The sequence below is a fragment of the Ambystoma mexicanum genome, chromosome 5q (assembly GCF_040938575.1).
Source record: "Ambystoma mexicanum isolate Mex_15411 chromosome 5q, UKY_AmexF1_1, whole genome shotgun sequence".
NCBI classification, from domain to species: Eukaryota; Metazoa; Chordata; class Amphibia; order Caudata; family Ambystomatidae; genus Ambystoma; species Ambystoma mexicanum.
In genome coordinates this window covers 1,345,447,092-1,345,472,985 of record NC_090933.1, presented here as the reverse complement: position 1 = coordinate 1,345,472,985, position 25,894 = coordinate 1,345,447,092, and the positions used below count along the sequence as shown (strand labels likewise).

At 47.8% G+C, this 25,894-nt stretch overlaps 1 protein-coding gene across 2 annotated transcripts in view; it reads left to right on the top strand.

Annotated features, from left to right (window-relative positions):
* Positions 1-905: 905 nt before the first annotated feature.
* LOC138498121 (zinc finger protein 84-like) overlaps positions 906-25,894 on the top strand; it is a 57,270-nt gene continuing 32,281 nt past the window's right edge. Inside the window, exons 1-3 of one of the 2 annotated variants that reach the window (XM_069621985.1) lie at positions 987-1,233; positions 4,371-4,483; positions 10,015-10,090. The gene's annotated coding sequence lies outside the window, so the exon portion shown is untranslated. Of the gene's footprint in view, positions 1,234-4,370; positions 4,484-10,014; positions 10,091-25,894 lie in introns of both variants that reach the window. The other variant, XM_069621986.1, reaches the window with a different exon arrangement.

Below are 25,894 nucleotides of genomic sequence, written 5' to 3'. Positions count from 1 at the left end.
CTGCCTTTCCAGGTCGGAGGGCCATTTCTCTAATGAGAAATAACTTCTTAAGTGTGTATGGGCTAGTTCCCATTAGACGAGAGGACCTTTCTGCCTCTGCAGGTCAGAGGGCCGTTTCTCTAATGGGAAATAGCTGCTTCAGTGTGAATGGGCTAGTTCCCATTAGACGAGAGGACCTTTTTGCCTTTCCAGGTCGGAGGGCCGTTACTCTAATGGGAAATAGCTGCTTCAGTGTGAATGGGCTAGTTCCCATTAGCCGAGAGGACCTTTCTGCCTTTCCAGGTCGGAGGGCCCTTTCTCTAATGGGAAATAGCTGCTTCAGTGTGAGTGGGCTAGTTCCCATTAGTATGCAGGACTTGGCCACTAGGGGAGCAAAAAGGGCCATTTCTCTAATGGGAACTAGCCTTCTCAGTTTGAGTAGGCTAGTTCCCATTATTATGCAGGACTTGGCCACTAGGGGCAAAAGGGCCATTTCTCTAATGGGAACTAGCCTTCTCTGTGTGAGTGGGCTAGTTCCCATTATTATGCAGGACTTAGCCACTAGGGGGCAAAAAAGGGCCATTTCTCTAATGGGAACTAGCTCACTCACACTGAAGCAGCTATTTCCCATCTGAGAAATGGCCCTAACAACCGATGGTCCGTTTCTCGGATGGGAACTAGTATCAACCGTTGCAACCTCTCGCTCACAGAACGTGCTCCGGAAACGCTTTACTGCTCCGGAAAACACACGGATGACATCAGAGGTCACGTGACGGCGAGGGGGCGGACATTGCTATGGTCCTTTTCTCATTCGCAACCTCTCGCTCACAGAACGTGCTCCGGAAGCGCTTCACTGCTCCGGAAAGCACACGGATGACATCAGAGGTCACGTGACGGCGAGGAGGCGGACGTTGCTATGGTCCTTTTCTCAGTCGCAACCTCTCGCTCACAGAACGTGCTCCGGAAGCGCGTCACTGCTCCGGAAAGCACACGGATGACATCAGAGGTCACGTGACGGCGAGGGGGCGGACGTTGCTATGGTCCTTTTCTCAGTCGCAACCTCTCGCTCATAGAACGTGCTCCGGAAGCGCTTCACTGCTCCGGAAAGCACACGGATGACATCAGAGGTCAGGGGGCGGCCGTTGCTAGGGTCCTTTTCTCGGATGCGAAATTGTCGCTCCCCTACTCTACAGCCCAGCCAGCCAGCCAGCGTGCCAGTCCAGGCCGGCGCCTTCTTCCAAGTGACCCCCGGCGGTGAGTCAGTCTGTCTCGTGTGACCGAGGTGGGTACAGCCCAGGCCCGCGCTCTTCTGTGTTGACCCCCGCGGCCGCCAGGAGCAGCTGGAGCCGAGGCGGCGCGTGTGTCGCCTGCTACTCGCCTGCTTGCCACCTCAGGCGCTCCCGACATGTGGGCTGATCTTTAGCGCTGCTTTGCTTCATCGCGCAGGAACTCTGAAGGGAGACACACGCACGGGATGCTCCCCGTCGTCCTCGCTGGCCTCCGCTGGCTCTTCTTCAGGGCCACTGCGAATGCAGCGTCAGCATGCCAAGGGCCTGGGAGCCAACTCGGCAACATACCTGCCTGACCTCCGCAAAAGTCCCTGCAATCCCAGGAATTCTGAGATTCTTTCCGGGTCCCGTCATGTTCTCCACCTGATTGGCTGCCGCCGGGAGCCAATCAGGTGCAGAATAGGACGGGACCCGGAAACGGCGCGAAATGCTGGTGCCCACTGCCTGCAGCACTATAATAATAGCGCTTCCGATCTATGCCATTGGATTGTAAGCACTATTATTACGGCGGCGGTGCCACGTTCATTGTACTTACCATAGCACTGAAAATCATTCATTCAGTGCTATATTCAGCAAAATGAAGGCGGCGCCGCCGAAATAATGCTGCTTTCAATCCAATGGCATGGGTTCAAAGCACCATTATTTCGGCGGCTCTGCTTACTATAGCATTGAATGAATTATTTTCAGTGCTATAGTAAGCAAAATGAAGGCTACAACAATCGGGTTTACCTTTTTGACAGGTGGGCGGAGTCTTGTGTGGACGTGGGCGGGGCTTACATCTCAGGAATTTTGATTTTCAAATGTAGGCAGGTATGCACATTGCTGTCTAAAGATTCTTTTCAAATCAGGATGTTGAAGGTGAGCAAGGACCATTTGTCTATATGCAGTAGTGTGCATAGAAAGGGGAATGGAGAGCCTGCTTTGCCACGTGATGCTGCCAGGATCTAGGCTGACTATGCGCCATTCTGCAGGCTGCGCTAGACGTCTACGCTGGCAGTGGCTCTGCTGGAAGGTGACACCAAGTGCATGATTTCCTTCCAACATTCGTTTTCTTATTGGCGGTCATTTATATTGTTTTGGGGGTGGGGGTGATTTTAACTTTCGGTGGAGCAGTCGAGGACCGGCTAGTTCTTGACGTGCTGTGTGCGGCACCGTTATCGCTAATTACCGTATGGGTACGAAGGTCTGACTTTTGCCTAATGGTGGAACTGTCAGCAGGTCCCTCAAATGTACACATGGATATATTTTGGTCGGTGGAATTTGCAAGTGCCAGCCATATATCTCTTGAACTGGGTCTCCAAAATCTTTGCTAGTGGACTAAGTGTGGAGATGGGGGGCGGGGGGGGGGGCAGAAATTGACTGCTAGATTCTATTGGTTCTCAGAAATATGCTAGCAGGATTAAAGCAGGACCTTTTCACATAATGTAGGTAGGTCTGCTGTTATGATATAATTGGTTCTTTATTATTATATTATTATGATTGGTTCTTGCTTAATACCTCCAGGTTTCTAAGCGTGGACCCGGGGATCGAACCTGTGTTGCTCCCGCGTCGTCCTACTTCCAGTTGCCCCAGAGCTAGGAATCTGCCCCACGGACTGTTGAGTTGCTCAGGTTTAGCCACCCCAGTTTCTCCCCATTAGAGCCCCTAGAATCTAGACAGTGGCCCCGATTTATAAAGCATCATGTGTGACCCGGCCTTGCAATATTCTAAAATGTCATTGGCAAGGAATGTCAACATATGATATACTATGGCATTTATAACGCGCCTATACACAAAGTAAAGTCGTGAAGGATAAGGGTAGGTCTCTCACATCCGACAATTAAATACATTCAGTGTACCCCGGCATAAGAATAACAAAACAAGGCAGGGGTCATTTGAAGTTTCAGCACCCATTGCATGGAATGCCCTCCCCACGGCATTAAGAACGCTGGCTTCAACAGAACTCTTTAAAAAGAAACTGAAAACACTACTCTTTGCATAAAACCCCCCAATGGTGACTCGGTTTAGATAACTTCTGCTGTATTTGTGGTCTGTTTTGTGTTTGTCAGTCTGCGCCCATCAGCCTTCGGGTACCAGGTGCGCAATATAAATCATTTAACATAACAACAAAACACAGTACCATTGGAGAATGATGAAACTTCTCGCTGCCTCTTTCCATAGAATTGGGGGTTTTGTGAATTTACCTCATTGGCGAAAGAGCATGCATTCAATACAGCAACTTAACTGGGGTGTTACGGGCTGCGCTCTCAGCCCCCTCGGTGTGTGGTCTGTGCGCTCCCTGGTATCTGGAAGGGACCCCTCTGCCTGGGGTGCTTCTCTTGCCCCTGGGTCCGTGCTGTGTAGGTGTCCGGAGTGCAGGGTTCACTGTCTCTGTGGCCTCCCTTCTCTCACGCCTCCTTGACTGGGCAAGTGTGGCGGGAGTCGTGGAACCCTGCGGGTCCCTCACACAAAGGGGACAACATGTAGACTTTTCAACAGTCACCTCGCAGCACAATCGCTCCTTACCTGAGACAACTGTCCTTCCTGCATCTTCATTGAAACGCCTCCTATGCAGCAGAGATTATATAGAGATTATATTGAGTTGCTCAGTGCTCGCTGGAATCCAGCTCTGTGCATTCAAATTATCATCATCATAAAAATAATGGGTCAATGAATATCTGCCACAACAATCAGTTCTGCCTCTGGGTAAATAGTGAGGGGTTATGCTGCACGCCCCAGTTTCCCAGTGTATGGCCTCACATGGTGATGGGACGTCACCATCCACCTCTTCCCAGCCACATTAGGGTCACTGGGTGTAGGGTATTCAGTTTCAGGAGTATAATTCGATAATATCACATCACTCTAAATGCTCATGCGAGTGAGGGGAGGCTAGATGTGCCGGGATGAGAGGTACCACAGGCTCCAGGGATGGCGGGAAACGGACGGTGGAATAGGCTGCTGGGTGGTCGGATTGCAAGGTCAGAAGCAGGGCACTGCAGTTAATGGCAGTCTGGAAAGCACACCCCTCAGTGCGTTCAGTGTCTTGTCTCTATGATAAATGATAATCTGGTGTGGTGTTGTACAAATTATTCTTCCATTCTGATAATTTGTTTTTATTTTCAGACCTGCATCTTCATGTGGAGGTCCTTCCTTTCTGTGTCAGAATCTTCGCCTTAACATGCCATTGAAACTGCAGCCTCGGACACATCTGTCAAGCCACTGTTCTGCCCAATCTGGTAAGAAACTACATTTTAAATCTTATGATCAGAGTGAAGGGCTGGGCATTATTCCAAAATCTATACAATAGTACAAATTGTTGGAATGTGTACCATTATGGAGAGGTGAGGGGTGTGGAGGACAATGAACATGTAGGAACAGAAACCTCGGCATATAAAGAGTGTTGGTGAGTGTGGGAGTAATGCAAAATGCAGCCAGGATTTTTTTCCCCCCATAAAATATGGGGACAGGACTTATGAGGCTTTTGGTACTGAAGTTGGCATCGCTCAGTAATGCACTGTATACCTTGAACACATTTTGAACAGCTAAAATAACACAAGAAGAAGAATTATTAAAAACTGTGGATGCCATACATGTTTTCTGGTGAAATATTCTCCCTATCCCCTTTTATCCTGGCTTTCCCCTATCCCCATGCCCACCTATCCGTCCCTGTCCCCTCAGAATGTGATTTCGCTCTGCAGTCCTGTTGAAATAACAGGGCGGATCCACATAGAGGGGATTTGGGTTCATACACTTCACGTGGCAACATGGGCTTTGACACTGCTACATATGATGATCCATTCTTGTATGAAATGTCACAATACACTGATATCGTAACCATATATTTCTTAGTGTACTGAGGGGATAATGCTTTATGCGGCCACTTCCTGTGATGTCATGTGGAGGGCTTGGTCAAATGACATCACTTCCTGTGGGGCTTGGTCAAATGACATCACTTCCTGCGATATCGATTGGGTTCAGGTCAATCTTGTGGGTGTGGCACTGTGACGTCACTTCCGCCACCCCTGGCATTTTGGTGAAATGCCGTCCCTGGGTAAGGGGCTGCCAGATGGCCACTGCCCTCTGGGGAACCATCAACCCCCCCCCCCCCACAACTTCTTCTTTTGTCAGATGCCACGGACAAGGGTGGGTGCGCACTTCATTGCTCCCTCGGAAAACTTATCGTGTGGTGGATGCCACAGGCGGGGGAGTGTCCAGGCGAACTCCCACCCGGCCGCACAAGCACCCTCCTCAGGGCCGCGGCCGGGGACGACTCGCCGGCAGGGCTCCCCTCATTCATTTGCGGCATGGATGCTGCATACATCTCACCTCTGACCGCCACATGTAGCTGTGTCGGCGTTCATCCTGCCTAATGCGTGGTGATGGATGCCGCATCTTGCTTGCTCTGCCCAGTGGCAGCTCCCTTCCCTCTTTCTTCCAAACGAAGGGAAGAGAGAAATAACCCCTCAAGTGGGGGGGGGGGAACGTACCAAAAAAAAAAAAGAAACCGGGATAATGAGCCCCTCTGGGTTCTGTCCTCGTCACTAATGTTGTGGGAGGCCTGCCATTGACATCTGGCAGGCCCCCCTAGTGCTATATGGCAATAGCACCATCAGCGGTGGGGGCAGCGCGTGCCATGCTCCTGACCATGCTGACCTCTGCCACCGTGCTGGCACGAGAATCCCCACATGTAGGCCTTCAGGCCTACATAAAGGAGACACAGACTCAGTCGTTCCTCCTGGGAGTCTGCAGCCGTTCTGGTGCACGTGGCTGCAGAGACTCTTTTTATTAGCTTGGGCCCATGTTAAAAGGGCAATACACAGGGGGGGGGGGACACATTCCCTTAAAGGGGCAACGCCCTTAGGTGGGTCACACACCACAATAAATGATTTAAGATGTTGAAACCAATTGGCTGGCATCCCGTGTGCATTCCGGAAGATGTGGCTCCATCGTCTGCATCGAGTCCTCACAGCTCATGGCCTGCCGATATCGGTGCCAACAGGAGCGTGGTTCAGTCAGACCGTGGACCATGTGTGCATGATGTGCTATGAGGGAGATCTAAAATCATGGTCTCGTACCATCCTGGGAGGAGGGGTCAGGGATGGGACTTATATATTAAGATCTCAATCACCAATGTAGTCACGCAGCCTTTGTGTAAGAGTACATTGTTAAGTGTTTTCGTATTTGGCCTCTGTGTTATGATGCCACACACTGGGGAGGAACTTGGATATTTTCACCGGAGTGTGGTACACTGTAAAACCATGATGTAGCTAATCACACGAGAGAGCGGGCAGCAGCCGTAGGTAACCCTAATCATTCCAAGGAGGATAAACACAGCTTTTCATTTTGGAAAATGAGGCTAAAGGTGAAGTCACACGGTCTTGTTCGAGGTCATGGAGGGGTGCACACCGATCCGAAGAGAGAGATCTCCCCCCCCCCACCCCCCCTCAACAGGGAAAGTTGAAAGAGAAAAAGAAGCACCACAGCAAAAGGTACCTCTCCCACTCATTCCTGCACCCACGGAGGACTGGAAAAAATGCCTCCTGGCTTTGGCCTCAGCGCTGATGTACCACCCCGGTATAGCAATATTATCAGCTGTATCCTATCATATTATGACGGGTGCGGCAAGTACCCCACTTAAGAAATGTTCATAGTATATTGTCAACCTTGGGGAAGAGGAAAGTTTGTACTGGCGGATTTTTAACCATGATCTGTAAAGCACGTTTGGATCACGTTTCTTTCCTTGAAGCATCGAGAGGTTCGAGAGAACTAGGCTGCTACACAGGGACTTGGAAAGGCCAGGGGGGACCCCTGGATTGTGACCCAGTGAGGCTGTTTTCTTTGATAAGCATCTCCCTAACTGCATGGGGGCATGTTTGTAAGCATTGCCACTTTGGGAGGTGAGGGTGGGGGGTGCCTTCTCAGTGTAGTTTATCACAGCGTATTCTTTCCACTCTATACGCCATGAAGAAATATTACCATTGTGATTGTTGAGACTCACTACAGCACAGGTTCTGTCTGTAGCGTGGAGAGGCAGGCGTGCAATTGCAGGAACTCACTCGAATAGTAGTATTGGCTTAAAGGGTTGAGCATGATTGGGTAGACTAGTACTCCCACCAACTCTTCACTACTGATGCGCTGTAGCAGTTCTACCCTATCCTCTTAGCTTGTGGTTCCTGCATTACCATCCAATGGTTTCACTCTCTCTGCATTCTCTTAGTTGCACCCTCCATCATTAGACAAACCATCTGCTCTGTGGTCTGTTCTGATTCCGCTCCCACTTCACCTCCCAGCCCCTGTTCTACTCTGTGTGAGGAGCCGGGAATAAGACACAGACACAGAGAGCTTATGGTCTGTTCTGCTCCCACTCACCTCCCAGACTCTGTTCTACTCTGTGTGAGGAGCCAGGAATAAGACACGGACGCAGAGAGCTTGTGGTCTGTTCTGCTGCCACTCCCACTTCACCTCCCAGACCCCGTTCTACTCTGTATGAGGAGTCAGAAATAAGACCCGGACACAGGGAGCTTATATATTTTTTTAATTTTTTGTTATTTAATTGGCTTTTTATTACACACTTAATACTTGAGTTTGGTTTCTAAGTGAGGAACCGGGATTCAAACCTCTGTTGCTCTGCATAATCTTGCTTCCAAGACCAGCATGCTGCACCTGTGCTATCCTCTGTTCACCAATTGGGGTTAATGATTGGGGTCATAAACCTTTTATTAAATCAAAAAGGGTTTGGAAAATGCCTTACTAGCTCAATTCCTAGCGGGTATTACCCTACCTCAACCAAAACTAAGGGGTCTGTCCTTTGTCAAGATGTCCAAAGCGAAATCTATCATGTGTCCAAAATCCTATCCTGTCTCTCACACTCTAACTGTAACGTGCAAATGGTGTTCTCTGGTTTTCAAAGTGCAAAAAATGTTCAAATCCAACCAAAAAGTTCCAAGTGGACAATGTTCACAGTTCCAGGCAATGACTCCCCTCCCCAGATGCATTTATACCAATATGAAAAAGTTCAAACAAAGAATAACCACTTTTTTTGTAACCCAAGATAACTCCCTCCTTCTTGTGTGTTCACAGGCAAATGGCTCCCTTCCATGGGTTTCTCTTCACATTCAAGAATGGTAGTTTACAAAGCGCATGTGTCCTCCTGGGATTTTCTTTTCACTACATTACAATTATTGGGTTCAGGTCCCAGACTCGCAGGTCACCTGGTTGTTCACAGTTCCCAGGACAATGGCTCATTTCCCCAGGTTTCTCTTCACATTCAAAATACTTTAAAGATCCTAAGGGCATGTGTCTTCCTTGACATTCTTTTCTACTGTATTTTTATTTGTACACTCCCCTGCCAGGCTCTTTTCCACATTTACAACAACTCAAACATTCAAGCGCTGGAATCTTCCTTGAGGTTCTCCTCTTACTGTAACACCCTTGATTTTGCCTAGCATACTCTCCAGCCAGGACCTTTATGCAATTCCTTTTGAGCACTTGGCTTTACCTGGTATACTCTCCTGCCAGGACATCGAGTTACTTTTCCTTTTATCCATGAAATGATATTTGCACAACATAGGCTTATCGAACCATGTTTGCTAGAGTTTTTCAATATTCGCTTCTTCACTCATACTTTGGATCTCTGCCCCTTTTCCAAGACCATTTGCTTTAACTTTGATCTTTCTCCTGCGATATGGGTTCAGTGACCCACTCATAGAATGGTTCAAAAATATGTTAATCTCTTCACAGGCTTCACTTTGTGTCTCTTATGTTAGTTTCAGAAAACGGCACACACTTTCAGGCAACCTTTACCCCTCCGTCTTACCTGTCATTATCGGGTATTTTAAGTGTCTCTCGCGTCCTGTTAGCCGATATGCCTTTGCCGTGGTCTTCTCTACCGTGCCTTATTCCCACTGTCTCGCATTCTCAGGCAGCAGGCTTTCTCCACACTAGCTTCTGTTTCCACCATCTGGATTTGGCTCCACAGTGCTTCCCACAGCGTGCTTTCTCCGAGCTTTCGGACCAATGTTAGCACAGGTCGCGGCACAACTCAGCCTCTGCAGTTCTCCCTCCTGTCTGTCAGCTGTGGCAGATTTAAATTTCCCGACAAAATTGAAGAACTTCCAAAGACTAGACTGCTGTGTTGGTTTACCGGTCTTGGTCATCTTGATTACTCCATCTGTCTTTCTCGTCCCAATTTTTGCTGCGTCTTGTGTGATTTCGAGGAAGCTGATGTTGGTGCTCATTCGGAGTGATCAACACTACTCCTACCTCTTCCTCATCTCAGTTGTTGACTCACTGTTTCTTGTGTGATATCGGTGAACACTTGAACTAGACCTAGCAAGTGGTTGAGGGAGGGTGTTACAATATGCCATAAGGGCATGATGAATGGAGGGAACATCCCTAAAAGGGAATGGGAGTATGTGACTTTCATCTTCCTGGGGGTCCCCTCTCCCCAGGGTCCGGATCAGGCAGCAGCTGCTGTCCCCTGGACACATGGGGAGAGGCTATCCCAGGAAAACGAGTGATGACATCATCGGGTTCATCACATATGCCAAACACACTGCTGCCATCACACATTGCCCTGCTCTTTTGCTGCTGCCATCACACATTGCCCTGCTCTTTTGCTGCTGTCATCACACATTTCGTATCTTCCCTCCTAGTTGTGCAAATGATCTGTGGGAGATCTAGTAATTGTCAGAACAATGGAAGGGCCTTCAATCTTCAAACTGGCAGTGTTTACACACCACTAACTTCTGATGTGTCGTTTGTCTAGGTGAGCCACATAGCGGCAACATGTCACTGTACAGCCACTTTTGAGAGCTGAAACGCTGTAGCATGCGGAAAGGAAGGTATGTATCTCCTCCCTGAACCTAAACTACGTTTAGCGTTCATAACGTGGGGGCAAGGGATATTTTCTTTGGGTGTTTGCAAGTACTGTCAAAATGTGAAGTGTGTCTAATATGTATTCACTATTCAGAATACATATTACGTACGTAAATCGTAAAACTGAGCTGTAGGCTTTCCGTAATTTTGCATGTCTGTTGCATTTTGAGTGTAAGATTCAGTGAGTTATCAAGTGATGTTATCGTTAAACTGAAACATTGTTGGAAAATCAATTTTTTGTGGGCCACTATTCAGCACTTTCACCACATATTCTAGGACTGTAGGATGTTTATAGCCATCGTAAGGCGATAGTGGAGAGAAGCACAACCACTGTGCTCCAGAAACCCTGCCACTCTTAGACTACTACTACTCTGTAAACAGTGCTTACATAGTTGGCCTCTGAGTTAAGTGTGCTATCCACCATTGCGATACGCTTCATAGTCAGCCATTGCGATACGCTTCATAGTTGGCCATTGAACTGAATAGTGGAAGGAAATGTGTTGCACCTACATGTATACTAGGGGACAAACATCATGCAGGATTCATTTTGCAGGAAACTAAATATTATGTACCCAGTTGTATGTTTGAGCATGAAATGTGTTACAATGGACAAATTGGGAAGAACAGACAAGCGTTATATTTAAATAGAATTGTAAAGAATAGCCATGCATCACATTTAGGTAGATTTGTGAAGATTATCCTTGTCTCACTTTTAGATGAAATTGTGAAGAATGGCCATGCGTCATTTAGATAGCATTATGAAGAATAGCCATGCGTCACATTTAGATAGAATGGTGAATATTGGCAACCTAGAAAAACCTTAATAGTACCCTCCGCTTCTACTCCCCTCCTACAAACTGTACTATAAACGCCCATGGGCTAACCAAACTACAAACACACACCCAACATAACTAACACTTGCATACAACAACGATCGCAGGCATTTGACCATACCCCTACGGACACAACAAGCCAATGTAGGATTGGGTCACTTGATCCTTGGGTCCTTTGATCACTGTAACCAAAAACAGGCCCAAGTGTACGTACACACTTTGTCTGTAAAGCAAGTTTATTGTACAAATGGCCGAGACTGGTTAGATGACATCAAAGAGTCAAACTAACCCGTCTCTCCGAACCACACAAAGAACGCATATTTGATACAATTTGCAACAGTTAATACACTTCCAAATGTTTTGTTAAAGAGTCAACCCCCCCCCACACATGATTGGTTAAACCGATACAATGTAGCCATATTCCCTTTAGTTCCCTCACTACTTGGATACATTAATCTAAGCACCATCCTCTTTAACTTATAATTGCATGTTCATATTTGCACTACACACCCCTCTTTGGGGCCTTTCCATACATGGTCATAGTCCCATCTCCTACCTACTTTTTATACAATTTACAAACAATTTCAATGATCACAGCTTCCATCTGGTTAGAAATCCTTACCCCCACTTGTAACGCACACAGCTATTCTTTAGAAATTCCATTGATGTTAAAGAGGGGAGCAAACACATTTTCTTTTGATCTATTGTTGCTTGTTTTATTGCCCAAACATGTTGGTGTCCACATTTCATTCTAACCTATGCGACTTCTCATTCCAGCCCACATGCCCCAACCCACACCTTGACAATGCTATTGAAAATCCATGATCTATCAGTGTTCCTTTCCTCGCAAGCAGCCCGCATCAGGTTTAATTGTCCGGGCATATCAGTTGGCCGGAATCCACCTGTGATTCAATAACAGGCTCCTGTATACTTGGAGGTTGCATCTCCCCTTCACGCTGCACCTAGACCATAAAAAATACCTGCCTAAAACTGACCATCTGATATCCATCGCCACTGCTGCTGTCTTTTGCCACCCTTGTAAAACAAGTCCATCCCAGGTGTTTAGCCAGTGCAATTCCTTGTTAAAAGAACTCTGCTGCAAAACAGATCTGTATATTCATATTTCCCTAGAGACTGACATGCATGTGTACCTGTACATGCTTGTTCAGGACTACCGCATCCCCTCACACTGATTTTCCCATTGCAAATATCTTACCTAACATGTAGAGCTCCCCGCTGCCTGATTGCTAAGCGCTATGTGGCATGATATGATATGGCATTTGACACGCCTGTATTGCGTTTATATTGTATCAGCAGTTTTGGCACTTATTTTACAGTGCACATGCAATTCAATAATGTATTAACTAAAACACAAACAACACAAAAAATAACGCACATCTCATTCGCTACACTAGATTCATGCTCAATTGCCACATTCTGTCAACACCGCTGTCATCCCAGCCACCAGCTCGCGCAATTCAAACTTCTCTTTACCCGTGGGACCCTTCTCAACCGCCCAAACACAAGTGTGCCATACCACAACCTTAAACACCAGCTAATGTAAACATAAAATACACAAATGCACACCCTATATAACAGACATTCACAAACCACCCATGCGCTGGGCCTAAACCTAATGGATACTCAAGCCAGGGAGCTCAACCACAACCTTAATACCAACCAATTTACACAAAAAAACACACAAACACAACATAACTGACGTTCACATACAACAACCCAGGCATTGGGCCTGTTCCTTAACAACCCATCTGCAACCCAACACACACAGACGCCAGTTTCTCCTAGTTCTGGACCTTTCCCATCCCTCTACACTCACTAACCAATCCTGTCCTCTTTCTTGGAGAGCCACCCTTGGATGATGGTGGTGCAGTATTAGTAATCATATAATTGAACCAGTCCGAAAATATTTTTGGGGAGGGTGTAACGTGGTTCCAAAAAATATCAAGTTCACAAAATGTTTATTTTTTAACAATTTCACATATAACTGACTCATTACTGTACATGTACACAGTATCTTCACAAATGATCGAATTCGAAAATACCTACTGCAAAACGACAATTTCTTTTTTCTTTAGTCACTTTTGTTTGGCAGGGTCTCCCACGCAATATAAAAAAAGATGTGTCCAAACATAATTCAGTAATTTTGCAGTAGGTATTTCATTATCGATCATTTCACGGTCATCCCATGTACACAGTGCAGATTCTGTTATTATTGTGCGGATGGTGTAACTCCGCATGTTCTGCAATACTCGTGTTCATTTAACCCACTATTGTTTTGCTTAATTGCCTGTGTCACTATGCACCATTAACTGAATTATGTTTTCTCTCCTCCTGCATGTGTCCAACCAGGATTTTACCCCAAACTCTTTGTCATGTGTTCTGCCCTCTTTGCTTACTACTTTGCTGCCAAAATCCCAAAAATGTGACACCATCCCCACCCTTATATTTCTTAAATCCTTCCCACCCCCTACTACCCTCTCAAGTCCCCTCTACCACCTCTCGACCAGCCCATCCTGTTCCCCCCCCCCATCAACTTCACCTCACAAATTATGAAGGCGCTTGCGCATGTCACCTCATTCTACCTCTCCTCCCTTCGTGTGCGCTTTTCACAAGCCTCTGCCCCACCTGCACCAAAATAGCATCTCTCATCCCCATAACTGAGGAACCCTGTGGAGACTCTTAACCATCCCCTCTTCCTTGCGCTCCCTCGAGGGACAAATAGTCTGCCTTTTAATCCACCCACACCTGTGATGATTTCGGAGCATACATTCCACTAAAACTGCCCTCGCCCACGTCATCAACTTTCTTACTAGTGCTCACCTCTCACTTAACTTATCCTACATGATAATCCTGTAGCCTCTGACGCTATTGACAATCCCACTGTAAGTGCCCACCCCGTCTTACTACGTGAGAGAGAAAAAAGACAAATAATGGAGGCTACCCCTGACGGGGAATAGGGCACCTGAGAACCGGCTGCCAAGTGTCAAAAAGGGGTGGTTTTATTCAAAGGCCAAGAAGAAACCACAAGACGGCTCTAACACATTGACATCATTACATACTTTTATGTCATACACAATTGTTATAACAAAAAAATAGTCCATCTCATTGTCTGAGCGGTGTGGTGCTGTAGGGGTGGGTGGTGTCCTCTTTCAACTGATTGGTTGAGTGGCTGATGAAGGCGATGGACGTCACATTTCTTTGACTTCTCACGGGAAGGATAAGTCAAAGATGTGGTCACTACCTAAACTAACATTTTTATAAATACTAAATGACAATTTATCTAAGACATTTTATATTTGTTTATTATTACACCACTTTCACATGAGACTCTTGCTTAGGTCATTCATGGCTTTATTCAAAAAGGCCTTGACCGTTATTGTGCAGAGGAAGAGTTACTGTGGTTCACATCAATGCAACTATCAATATAAATTCTGTTAGTCTAAAAAATGTGCTGCGACAGAGGCCTTAAAGTTAGTCGTGGGTGTGATGAGTTTCGCAGCGCAGGCAAGGGTCTGGCACTTGAAAGGGATACCTTACAGGTGGCGCGAGGTCAGCAAGACAGTAAATTACTCTAGGGCGAGGGTGGCCGCCTTGCATTGCTCTGCGGTCGAACAAGAGGAAATGTGCTGAGTTCATCTTGGTTCTCAGGCGCGGCAGTGGAATGAAACTGTATCGTATTTATTGTTGCGATTTCTCCAGCTTTAGTGTGAGAATGGACGCGCAGAGCTTTCCTTTGCGAAAAGGGAGTGCAAGAGTGGGGGTACAGCTGCCTGCGCGCTTTGTGTGTATATCAGTGTTCGTCGTTGGCTGCTGCGGTGGACAGGGAGGAGGGGGGGGAAGCTGAGCCTGTCTGTGCTATCACAGCGAGGCCTGGTTACCAAGATGGAGTTGAAAAGGGGGTACAAAGATGGATGCCCTGTGTTCTGCTCGGTGGTCCCAAAGGGCGAACCCACCACAGAGGCACGTGGTCCAAACTTTGTACTAAGAAGTATGTGGCTCGAGGGGGCCTGGTGGCCCCTCGCTTCCATACACCACCCTCCTTCTGACCCACTCCTTGCTTGGCTTCAAGGACCCCGCACTTGGCATGTTCTCCTCCATTCCAATGGTTGGATAGGTGTAAAGACTGGAAGGGGGTGTCTGTACTCCTGTTCTATATATGGCAGAAGAGGGGCACAGAGGACCCCATCCAAGATAGGGTAGCTGTGGTCGAACAATCAAAGTCTAGCTTCTCAGGCGGTGATGCAGGCTGGTTTAAGTACATTGTAGTCGCCAAGCACCCGCAAAGGAATGTCCACATGCTGTATTGGTGAAAATGGTCTTTATTTAATTAAGGTTCAAGGTTATATACACAATCATAACTCACTTTGTGCTCAATCTACAATGGCAAATAGTAATTGTGGTACCACATAGAAATGTATATCTATCAGAGTGCATGAACTGTACTGTGGTCAAATGTCACACAAATCGATCAATAAAGGGAACCAACAATAGACATAGGAGGAAAGCAGTTGGTTCGAACCAAAGGCAGAATAATGGCCCCTAACACTAGGCACAGTTCTGTATGAGGATGCCCCCACCTGGGCAACGTGTAAATAAAGATATATCGTACCAGCCACGTCCATAGATTGTTCACAAGATTCTTATTGCCTTCTAAATATAGAAATGGTTCTACCACCCCAATGTACCTGGAATAGCCAAGTTCGATGTCTGGTTCGGCGACTGATCCTTCTTGAGCAGTTCCCTTTAAGGCAGGAGCCATGGACGTCGTGATCCCAGGAGTAAAAGGGTGAACCACGGCGATGAGGCGGCAGCTTCGTTCCTAGTGGTGCTCGTTGACGATTGAGCGTAGACATCCTGCGAGGAAGAGGCGTGTGCAGCACCCCGATGACGATAGTTCAGGACCTCAGAGTCTATGAAGAACTTTGCCCAGCAAGGGTGTCGGTCGTTGGCGTCTCTGCGGTCAGGTGGCGGGAAACCCACCGGTGGATGTTTCTCGGCGTGTCGGCAGCCTCCACTTTCTCCGGTGAGGCAGCCTTTCGTAGGTCTGTCTACCCGTGGAGCTTTGGCCAAGACCAGCTGGTGCACGATGGTCCCTTGTAGCTCCGGGAGAGGTTTCCTAGTCTGGTCCTCTCTTGGATCAGTTCTTGGAGACACAACAGCTTTTAGATCGACAAAGTAGAGCAGCAGCAATCCTTCTCTTCCAGCAGGGCTTCAAGGTTAAGCTTCAGTTTCAACTCCGTTTCACTTCAGCTTCTGAACGATTTCTAGCAGTGAGAGGCCGCCAGATATTCTCGTTGGTCTATCATTCATTCTGCTCGGTCACACTCGGGTGACCAATCACTCAGAAGGGCATTCATGCAGGCAGGCAGCCAATCGGGTGCATAGTGCATTCAGGCCATTCCCATCTCTCCAGACACTCACAACAAGTAATGTGTATTGTGACAAGTACCCAGCTATTCAACACTCCACACTGCATTCCTACCAATTTCGGGCAGGGCTGTCTCGGTCTTTGTGTCACACACCAGATACTGGCCATCCACAATAAGAAGTGCATATTGGTCACACTCCATTCACCCAGGTCCCACCCCAAGGGCGTACCCACAATTTACGGTCGTTGGGAAGGCTCCAGCCAGTCTGGACGGCACTTTCCCACACTACCATAAATGGAACTTCCACCCAACAGCCAGTCGGGGGAGGGACATAGTTGGGGCTTCCCGGGACTTCAGGAAAACAAAGGTAACAGGCAACGGATGGCAAGAGGCCATGGGGGCCATTTTGTCTCCATCAGGAATCTACTGATTCCAATGACAGGGCCTGGGCATCCCAAAATGCACCAGCCCATACCCTGCTCTGTGGGCCACACACGGGTGCCTATAAACATACACTAAGAGTACAGGGTTGTACTCCCACCCATGGGTGCTATAAGGGTATCCCAAGGGTCTGTTCACCAAACCAAAAGGAGAGAGCTGCACCGCCAGGAGTCCCACATGAACTCCTGTGCGGAAAACACGACAGAACACACATCAAAGAGCAATGAAGGACCAGGATACGGAGGCCCTGTCCCTCCGATGCATTTCCAGCATCACAGTCACCCCCCAGACTGAGGTTAGGGCGTCTAATCTCCCACGAGATTGACTCTTTCATCCAGACGGTCAACATACCTTCTGGAAAAGCCATCTGCATTATTGTGACTCTTCCCTGGTCTATGCTCAATGGTGAAGTCTAGCCCTTGCAGGCTAATGGACCACCTGAGCATTTTCTGGTTTTCACCCTTCATCTGCATAAGCCATTTTAAGGGCTTATGATCTGTTTGGATCTTGAAGGTAGACCCTATAAGGTAGGGACTAAAACGCCTAAGGCTCCAAACCATACAAAACATTTCCTTTTCAACAGTAGCCCACCTAAGTTCCCTACCCTTAAGTTGTCTACTGATGAATAGGATCTAACTTGGACAAGACTGCTCCAATTCTGGTGTCACAGGCGTCAGTTTGAACGATAAAGGGCATGCTGTAGTCGGGCGCACACAACAGGTGCCCTACACAGACTTTCCTTCAAGCCATCGAAGGCTCTATGAAAATCTTCAGTCCAATTAGCCTTCCTAGGCTGTTTGGGTGAAGTCAGAGTTGTCCGAGGTGCAGCTATGGTTCCATAACCTGCTATGAAGTTGCGACCCAGTGAGGCCCAAAAATGCTCTCATCTGGGTTTGTGTAGTGGGAGTCTCCCGATCATGTACATCCTGTACTTTACTGGGGAGAGGTTGAATTTGACCCCCTCCTACCTCATGACCAAGACACGTGATGTTCCCCTGAGCGATCTGGCACTTGGTGGCCTTGATAGTGAGGTTAGCCCTTTTCAAGGCCTGCAACACCTTATCCAGATGTGTCAAATGCTCTTCCCAGGTGGAACCGTAGACGACAATGTCGTCTAAATGGGCCACACAAAAGGACTCCAGCCCACTGAGCGCATGATTGACCAATCTCTGGAAGGTGGTAGGGTCATTCTTCAACCCAAACGTCATGACCCTAAACTGGTAGAGTCCCTCAGGTGTTGAGAACGCTGTCTTTTCCTTGGCATGGTCCGTCAGAGCTATTTGCCAATAGCCTGAGATAAGGTCGAAGGTGCTCACAAATTTGGCAGCACCTATGGTGTCCACAAGCACATCAGCCCTGGGCAATGGGTGCGCATCAATTTTGGTGATGGCATTGACTCGGCTGCTCGGAAGCGAGTCGGAGACACAAGACTTCTGTTCACCTGTCGAAAGGCTTGAGCCTGTTGACATGGACTACCTCAGGGGCTACCCCAGGGACTTCCAAGTCAACCAGACAATTGACTTTGCCCGTCTTGGAGATAATCCTGAAGGGTCCAGTCCACTTGTCTGCCAAATCCTGAGGCTTGGTAGGCTCCATCACAAGGATTTCCTGTCCCGGAGTCCAATCCACTTGCAACGCTTTAAGGTCATGCCAGTACTTATTCAATTCCTGGCTGGCCTTGAGATTCGCTGTCACCTGACCCATCATCTGTGTCATCCTCCGTCTGAGGCCTAACACATAGTCCCCCACTTGCTTGGTGGGACCTGCAGGGGCGGCTTTCAAACCTTCTCTGATCAAGGCAAGGGGCCTTTTCATGGGATGTCCACAGAGTAACTCAAAGGGGCTGAAACAAACACCCTCTTGTGGTACCTCTCTGTAAGCAAACAGCAGGCATGGCAGGAGGAGATCCCATTTCCTTCTTAGGGGCTCTTCCAAAGCCTCTAGCATGCTCTTGAGTTTTATTAAATCTCTCGACCAGACCATTGGTCTGGTGATGGTAAGAGGTGGAGAACTTGTAGGTTACCCCACACTCTTTACACATGGTTTTCATGTAATTTAACATGAATATGGATCCTCTGTCCGAGACCACCTCCTTAGGGACTCCAACACAGGTGAAAATGCCCAGGAGAGCCCTGGCTACCACCTTGGCAGTAATAGTCCGAAGGGGTATAGCCTCAGGGTACTTGGTAGCATGATCAACCAAGACCAGGATGAATCGATGTCCACCTGAAGTGGGAGAGTCAAGGGGACCGACTATGGCCATGCTCACCCTCTCAAATAGTGCGCCCACTACTGGCAATGGCTGTAGTGGAGCAATAACACTGCCTCCCATCTTGCCAGACAACTGACGAGTGGGGCAGGTCTTGCAGTGCGACTCCACTTCTACTTCCATCCGGGGCCAGTAGAAATGGGCAGAGAGCCTTTGCTTGGTCTTCTTGGTACCAAGATGACCAGCCAATGGCACCTCATGTGCCAACTGCAGTAGGAAGGGCCTGTAAACCTAGGGTCCCACCAACCTCTTGAGGGCACCAGTTTCAGACTTGGTGGGCTCACTAACACAGAGCTCACCCTCCCAATAGATCTGGAAAGTCCTAGGCACTTCTCCCTGTGCCTGGGACATGGCCTGTTTCCTCAGACCCTTGAGAGTGAGTGGCACTCTCTCTGACCCTTGCAGAAGCCCGCCCGGGAGGGTCCCCCTTCAGCCATCAGGCATTGAAGGTCGGGGTGGTCCTCCGGATTGAGTACCTCTCCCACAGGAGTCTTCTGGCTCTTCTCCCACAGGAGTTGCGACGGGGGTCACCACTGGACACAGCCCGTCCGGAGCATGAGTCCCAGCGGATGCTGCAGCAGGAAGAGAAGGGGTCCCTTTCGCAGAGGCGGCCTTCTTGCTCTTCTTTCTTCGTTGGGCTTTGGGTTTCCCCGTCGTTGAGGGTACCAGACTCACAGCCGGATCTGGTGCGGCCTGTGATCGGGTGACCGCCGCAGCAGCCATGGGTAGACCATCTGAGATCATCCCCCAAGTCTACCAAATTGTTGCCTAACAAAATGTTAGCAGGCACGTCCTGAACCGGAAGCTTTGCTGTCTAGTCTCCAATCGTAATGTTGACTAAGGCTATAGGTGATAATTTGGGAGGCCCACCAGCTAACCTGGTGGTTCTCAGAGGAGCATCTACATAGTCCTCTGGCATGAGCAGGGTCCTGTCCACCACTGTCATACTTGCCCCAGTGTCTCTCAAGCCAGTAGAAGGCTGGCCATTCAAGGGGACACTTCTCAAAATCCTATGGGTGTTCTGTGGGATTGTTGCCAGTACTTCTGTGTACTTTTCCCAGGCCCCTAGAGAAATCTCTACAGGGGCACCGAATGTGATCCCGGTAGAGGGGGGGGGGGGGGGGGGGACAGTGGCCTCCACCTCAGGCATGGGGTAAGGGTAGCTCAGGCTGACAGCCTGGACTCCGAGTGCCTTACTGTTAGGGAGAATTCTCAAAATGTGCTAATTTCCCTTACCTTTTGAGATCCCCAACAAATTTCTACGATTTGATTTTTCTACCAGGGAAGAGTGTGAGCCTGTTTTCCCACTCTTCCATGTATTTTGATGTGTGTTTTACTGTTGTGTTCTCTGTGGTTATGGAGTTTTAAAACAACTCCATGGGCATCATCTTTTTCTGTGTCACACAGGGATGTCTTCCAGACTTCCCAAGGTTTAAATACCTTCTCTGGGACTGACTACCGTCTCCCAGAGCATGTAAAGTTAAATTGACTATCTTCCTATAGAGTGCTGGAGGGGTATCCTAGCGTCCCCGGAGTTAAAACACTCATGTAACAGTCAAATGTTACCCATGCCTACTTTAAATGGCTGATGGCAGTGGTTTAGATCAAACTACCATGAATTTTCCCGACCGCTAACAGTAGCTAAAAATCGGGTCAGCCAAGTTTTCAATTTGGTGCCCCAGATCGATCTGCAAAAACAGACGCCAGTCGATTTGTTTTTCGCCATTTCCTTTGAGAAATGTCCTTCTTGTTTGTCTATGCGCACCAAACCAGGTTTGGTCCCTTTGTTCGTTGGCCTTTGGCTGGCTTCAGTGCTGAAGCCCTCCTCTGGCGCCCGAGTATCTGGGGTGGACAGGATGTGAGGGAGGTGACCAAAACTCCATGTGCTTAGTCTCCTAGGAGACCTGAATGCACTCTGGCGTGATTGGTCGGCTGGCTGTCCGGCAAGGACAGCCACCCTGCTGTGTGAGTGACAGCCAGGCTGGAATGAATGGGGAACAGCTGTTTAAAAGCAGGTCTCTGGGACTTGGAAAGCAGAGTCGACCACTGGAGCGAAAGAACTGAAGTCGAGTTGAAGGAAGAGGACTGCTGCAACTCCTGGATAACCGGTTAATGCCTGCTGCAGGTCCGAATTGCCTGAAACTCCATCGACGGAGAAGCCCTTCAAGGTTAACGTCTTCCCTTGAGTTTGGTGGGAACAACCAACTCGTAAGCCAACTGGACACCGTCCCCATCTGGTCGAATTTTCATCAGAGTGCTGTTGAAAACCGGATAGCCAGAGGGAAGGAAACCAGCTAGTGGACTTCAAGGCACTCACACCTTAAACCGCCATCTTGCTAGCCTCATCCCTGGCCAGTGCAGGAACCTCCCAACGTCCTCCTTGTCCCCACGACTGAAGTTTAGGAACAGCGAGATCTTCTCGAACTGCCAGGAACAACTGCCTCAGCTACAGCTCTTCTTCAATACAAAGGTACTGTGCAAATGCGGTCCGGAAATCTTTTCGGCCATTGCGAAAGTTCATGGAAACTTTCTCAACTTCGAAGGCTTGTCCTTCCCTAAACATTCGTCAAACTTTTCACCTAGCCAAATTCTTCTAAACTCTGTGGCAAAGACTTAACCGTTTACTAGCAGAACTGTGCTATCCTATACAAAGACTCTGAACCATTGACGTTGTCCCAGGCCTATGAACTGAATTGCTGGTTGTAGTTTACTGAAACCCTTTGCCCTGCCTATGCAATTATTTGTGCTGTCTTTTCTTATAACCTTGTCTTTATACCCCTTTTGAAAGTATCTGAAGTGCCATTTTGCTCTCATTTCAGGGGAGCTAAACTTGTTCATTTACTTATCGGTTGTGTATTTGTGCTTTATTGGCGTGTGATATTGATCTGCTCTTGCTAGTGTAATGCTTTCAAACTGACTGTGCAAATAAATGTATATTCTTTTACCAAGAAACCATCCGTAAGTGTTTATTTGAATCACTGTAATTGTTGGTCCTATGTGTAACTTGTTCTACTGCTTACTTTACTCTTGAGATAAGTCTGACTGCTCAGCCATCGCTACCACTTTACTGTGTAGTACAGGCTTGTACCAAAGTTGAAATTATATTTACACTTGTAGTCTTAATTGTGTGTAGTGTTCCCAAAGGGTACTGCACATGATTCTGGCTAACACTTACCTTTACACTTGGGGGAATGGGGAGGTCACCCTTCTTGTGATCCAGAGCCCAACAGTCCCAACAAGTGCCAGGAATGAGGGTTACGGTACTGGAACCACTGGGGGCCTGCTTTGCAGCAGGTGGACCACTAGCCTTACTCCCACCCACATAGGACTTATCCCCACTAGATCTTTGGGTCTTAGGAGAGGAAGGTTTTGGTTTACCCGACTGTGAATGCTTTTGGGACTCCTCAGCTTTCTGAGAGGTCCCCTTTTCTTTGTCCTTGTCCTTCCCACTGGAATCCTTAGGGGACCCACTTGTCAGCCAGCTTAAAGGTATCCAAAATGTTCTGGTCAGCAACATACTGACGCAGCTCTGGTGAACAGGCTTCCGAAAAATGCTCAAAAACAAAAGGTGGGACAAAAACGTTTTCACTTTGTAACCATCAATGCACCCTATCATTTTCATGTGCGCAAAAACCTTTTAAGGTATCAAAGCAGACTTTATGCCCTCGTACTGACCCCTTTCCTCCACACTCGGTTTCAGAATACAGTCATATCCAGTCTGAGGCACTCTGCTTAACAAACACTTAGCCCAATCTCTGCAACATCATGGATTCCACAAGCCATCTCAAACGCTTCGATCCTTTGGAGGATATCTGAACCCTCCACAAACACACCTACCAAATCGTTCATAAACTTGGTGGCTGGGGACCTGACACCTCAACTGGTTTTCCTGAAGTCTCCACTCTAGTTTTCTCTAGCTGGATTTGCTGACATTCAGTGTCCTTGTCTTTGAGTTCCATATCCCTATTCTTGAGTTCCACTTGCTGTGCCAACTCCTCTTTCTTAAGCTCAGCTTCTATTTCCAACTTTTGGTATTCAAAGAATACCGTTCCAAGGAATTCCCTGAAGAAACATTGCTGGAGGTCAGAACAGAGGCAGCAGGGATGGTGGCATTCCCAGAAACCGATTCGACAACATCCCCAGAGGCATAGGCCTCAATGGTTACATCCTCCCCTTCAAGAGTTTTAACCGTCTGTCTGGTAGTCCACCAGGGCAGCTATCAGCTCAGCTGTAGACTTATCCTCAAAGTGTTAATTCCCTAGCTGCACAAGCATTTTGGAGAGCCTCTAAGCTCATCCTAGTTAATTTACCATTCACAATAGACTCAATTGCTTGTAATGTCGTTATCTTGTACACAACTAAACCTCAATTCACAAAGTGTAGATATTTTGTAAGTGGCAAGGTTACACACTGAGGGCCTCATTACGACCCAGGCGGTAAGTTACCACCTGGGCCGTGACATTACCACCATGGCGTAAACTACGTTTACGCCATGGTGGTTGGCGGACTTACCGCCCCATTCCGACCTTGGCGGGGCGGTAAGTCCCCAATCCCCATTTACCCTTCCCCCATTCCCATTTTTGCCCCATAGGGCATAATGGGAGTGGGGAAGGCGTTAATTACGCCACCGTAAATTACGGTGGCGTAATTAACACCAAGGTCCCTTAGCGCCATGGTTTTTTACACCTGCTAAATGCAGGTGTAAAAACCGCCATGGCGCTAAGGGACCTCGTAATTGGCGGAAAGGGGTCGGCGCAGCTAACGCTGCCGCAAACCCCTTTCCGCCAGGGTCGTAATGAGGCCCGCATTCTTAAAACCATGAGCATCCCACCCCTGCCACCAGTGTGAAGGATCGGAGGGGGGTGTCTGTTCTCCTGCTCTCTATACAGCAGAGGAGGGGCACAGAGGACACCAGCCAAGATTCTCTATAGGGTATCTATGGTCTGACAATCAAGGCCTAGCTTCTTAGGAGGTGATGCAGACTGGTTCCTCAGTACAGTGTAGTCCCCAAGCACCCACAAAGGAATATCCACACACTGTATTTATGAAAACAGTCTTTATATAATTAAGGTTGAAGGTTATATACACAATCACAATAACTCACTTTGTGCTCAGTTAATCTACAATGGTAAATATATATACAGTTCTACGTGGTACGACAATTACTATTAGATTCTATTAAAGTGCATCAACTGTACGGTGGTCAAATGTCACACAAATCTTTCAATAAAGGGAACTGTGCCGAAGTGCCTAGGAAGTGCCTGATAGCATGAGAGCCTTGTGATGCGCGGGTAACGTTTCTTGTTCTGTTCAGTCTTGCAGCACGCTGAATGATTACTCTGTGTTTGCACTGGTAACTGGCTCCTCTGCTTTGTATTGTTATATGAAGGTGAGGCACTTTATCAAACTGCTGTTCCCGTGCTGTACTCGTTGCATATAACCGGCATAATCTGGATTTTAAATGGGCGGCTTTACCGATTTCAATGTCGCAGGGCTATGCGCGCGCTCCATGATTCTGTCAGTTCAGCTTGTTTGTACCAATTGTTCTGATGGACAGTGTGGTCTAGAATCTGTTGTCTGCTGTGCCCTTATACATAGCCCAACGCATTTAACTTAATCAGCCTAAGAGTACTGACATGCGTTTTTACACCTCTTGCCGCTATTCTTTTCTCAGTTGCTCATTTACTCCTATAGATTTTAACTCTCTTCTGCTTGGCTCTCGCCTGACGCATACTCTCCCGGGGCAACCTTTTCTCACACTTAGTGACTACCGAATAATATGATCTCTGGTGTTCGGTAGGCACTGATTTGTGAACCCTTGTGTACTGTGTCTCCTGTCTTTCTCTGAGGCTTACACAGAAACGTTGGCGATGTTCACGGTTTCCCCTCTCACTTTGATTTTTTTTCCCCCATTTGTTTTTCTATAATGGACATCAGCCTCAGAAGTGGCAACCGCCTAGGGGAAAGCGGGTTAAGTCTACGTCCACCTCCTCTATAGCATGTTCCTCAAAATGAGTTGCCAGTGCCCCTACAAGGCAAGCGTTCATTGCTTTCACTATCATTTGAAATCCCTGATACTCATGTTGCCTTTAAACCAGGCGACAATTCACCCTCAGCTTCTGGAGTTGCGCCCCCGATGCCACCACCTCGTTATGAGAGGCCCAATCCACCTCCTTCCCAGAGCATATTTTCGCTCAAAGATGTAAATGAACCCAATTCGAGTTTTACTTTTCCATCAACAGATTTGCCGAAACTCGGTATGGAAATCACAGATATTGTAGAAGATGGTAATTGTGTTCCTCTGTCTGATACATCTCTTCTCGCCCCAGTTGTGATGGCCGAATTAGATAAACTGGTGCACCTGTCCATGGGTCCTTCTACGCCAGTCTCCAAATCTAATAAGCAATGTCAACAGGTGCACTTCCGCAAATCGGACACGCCCTCCCTTCCTGGTGCCTCCTCTCCTTTCTCACTGCCATTTATCCTTAATACCTCGCCATCAGCTCCTTTGACTGCAAGTTCTCCTTCTGCTTCAACTCTTGCTTTCTGCTCCAGAGTTGCCACTTCCTTCCTCTTCCTATGATAACTTTCCTGTGGATTTGCCGAAGGAGGCAAAAAATTACTGCCCGCCATAAAATGAATCTTAAAAAAATTTGCTTTCATAAACCCAATCAAGAAAATCAACATATGGTGCAGCTGTTGTGTAAACGCAACACTAAAGACATCTGGGCAATTTTGAGGAAGCCCACAGGGGTAGCTCGCTCCGTATTAGTTACAGGGATTGATGGCCAGACTTGGCAAAACTTCTTCAAATCTAAATACATCTTACCTTTACCT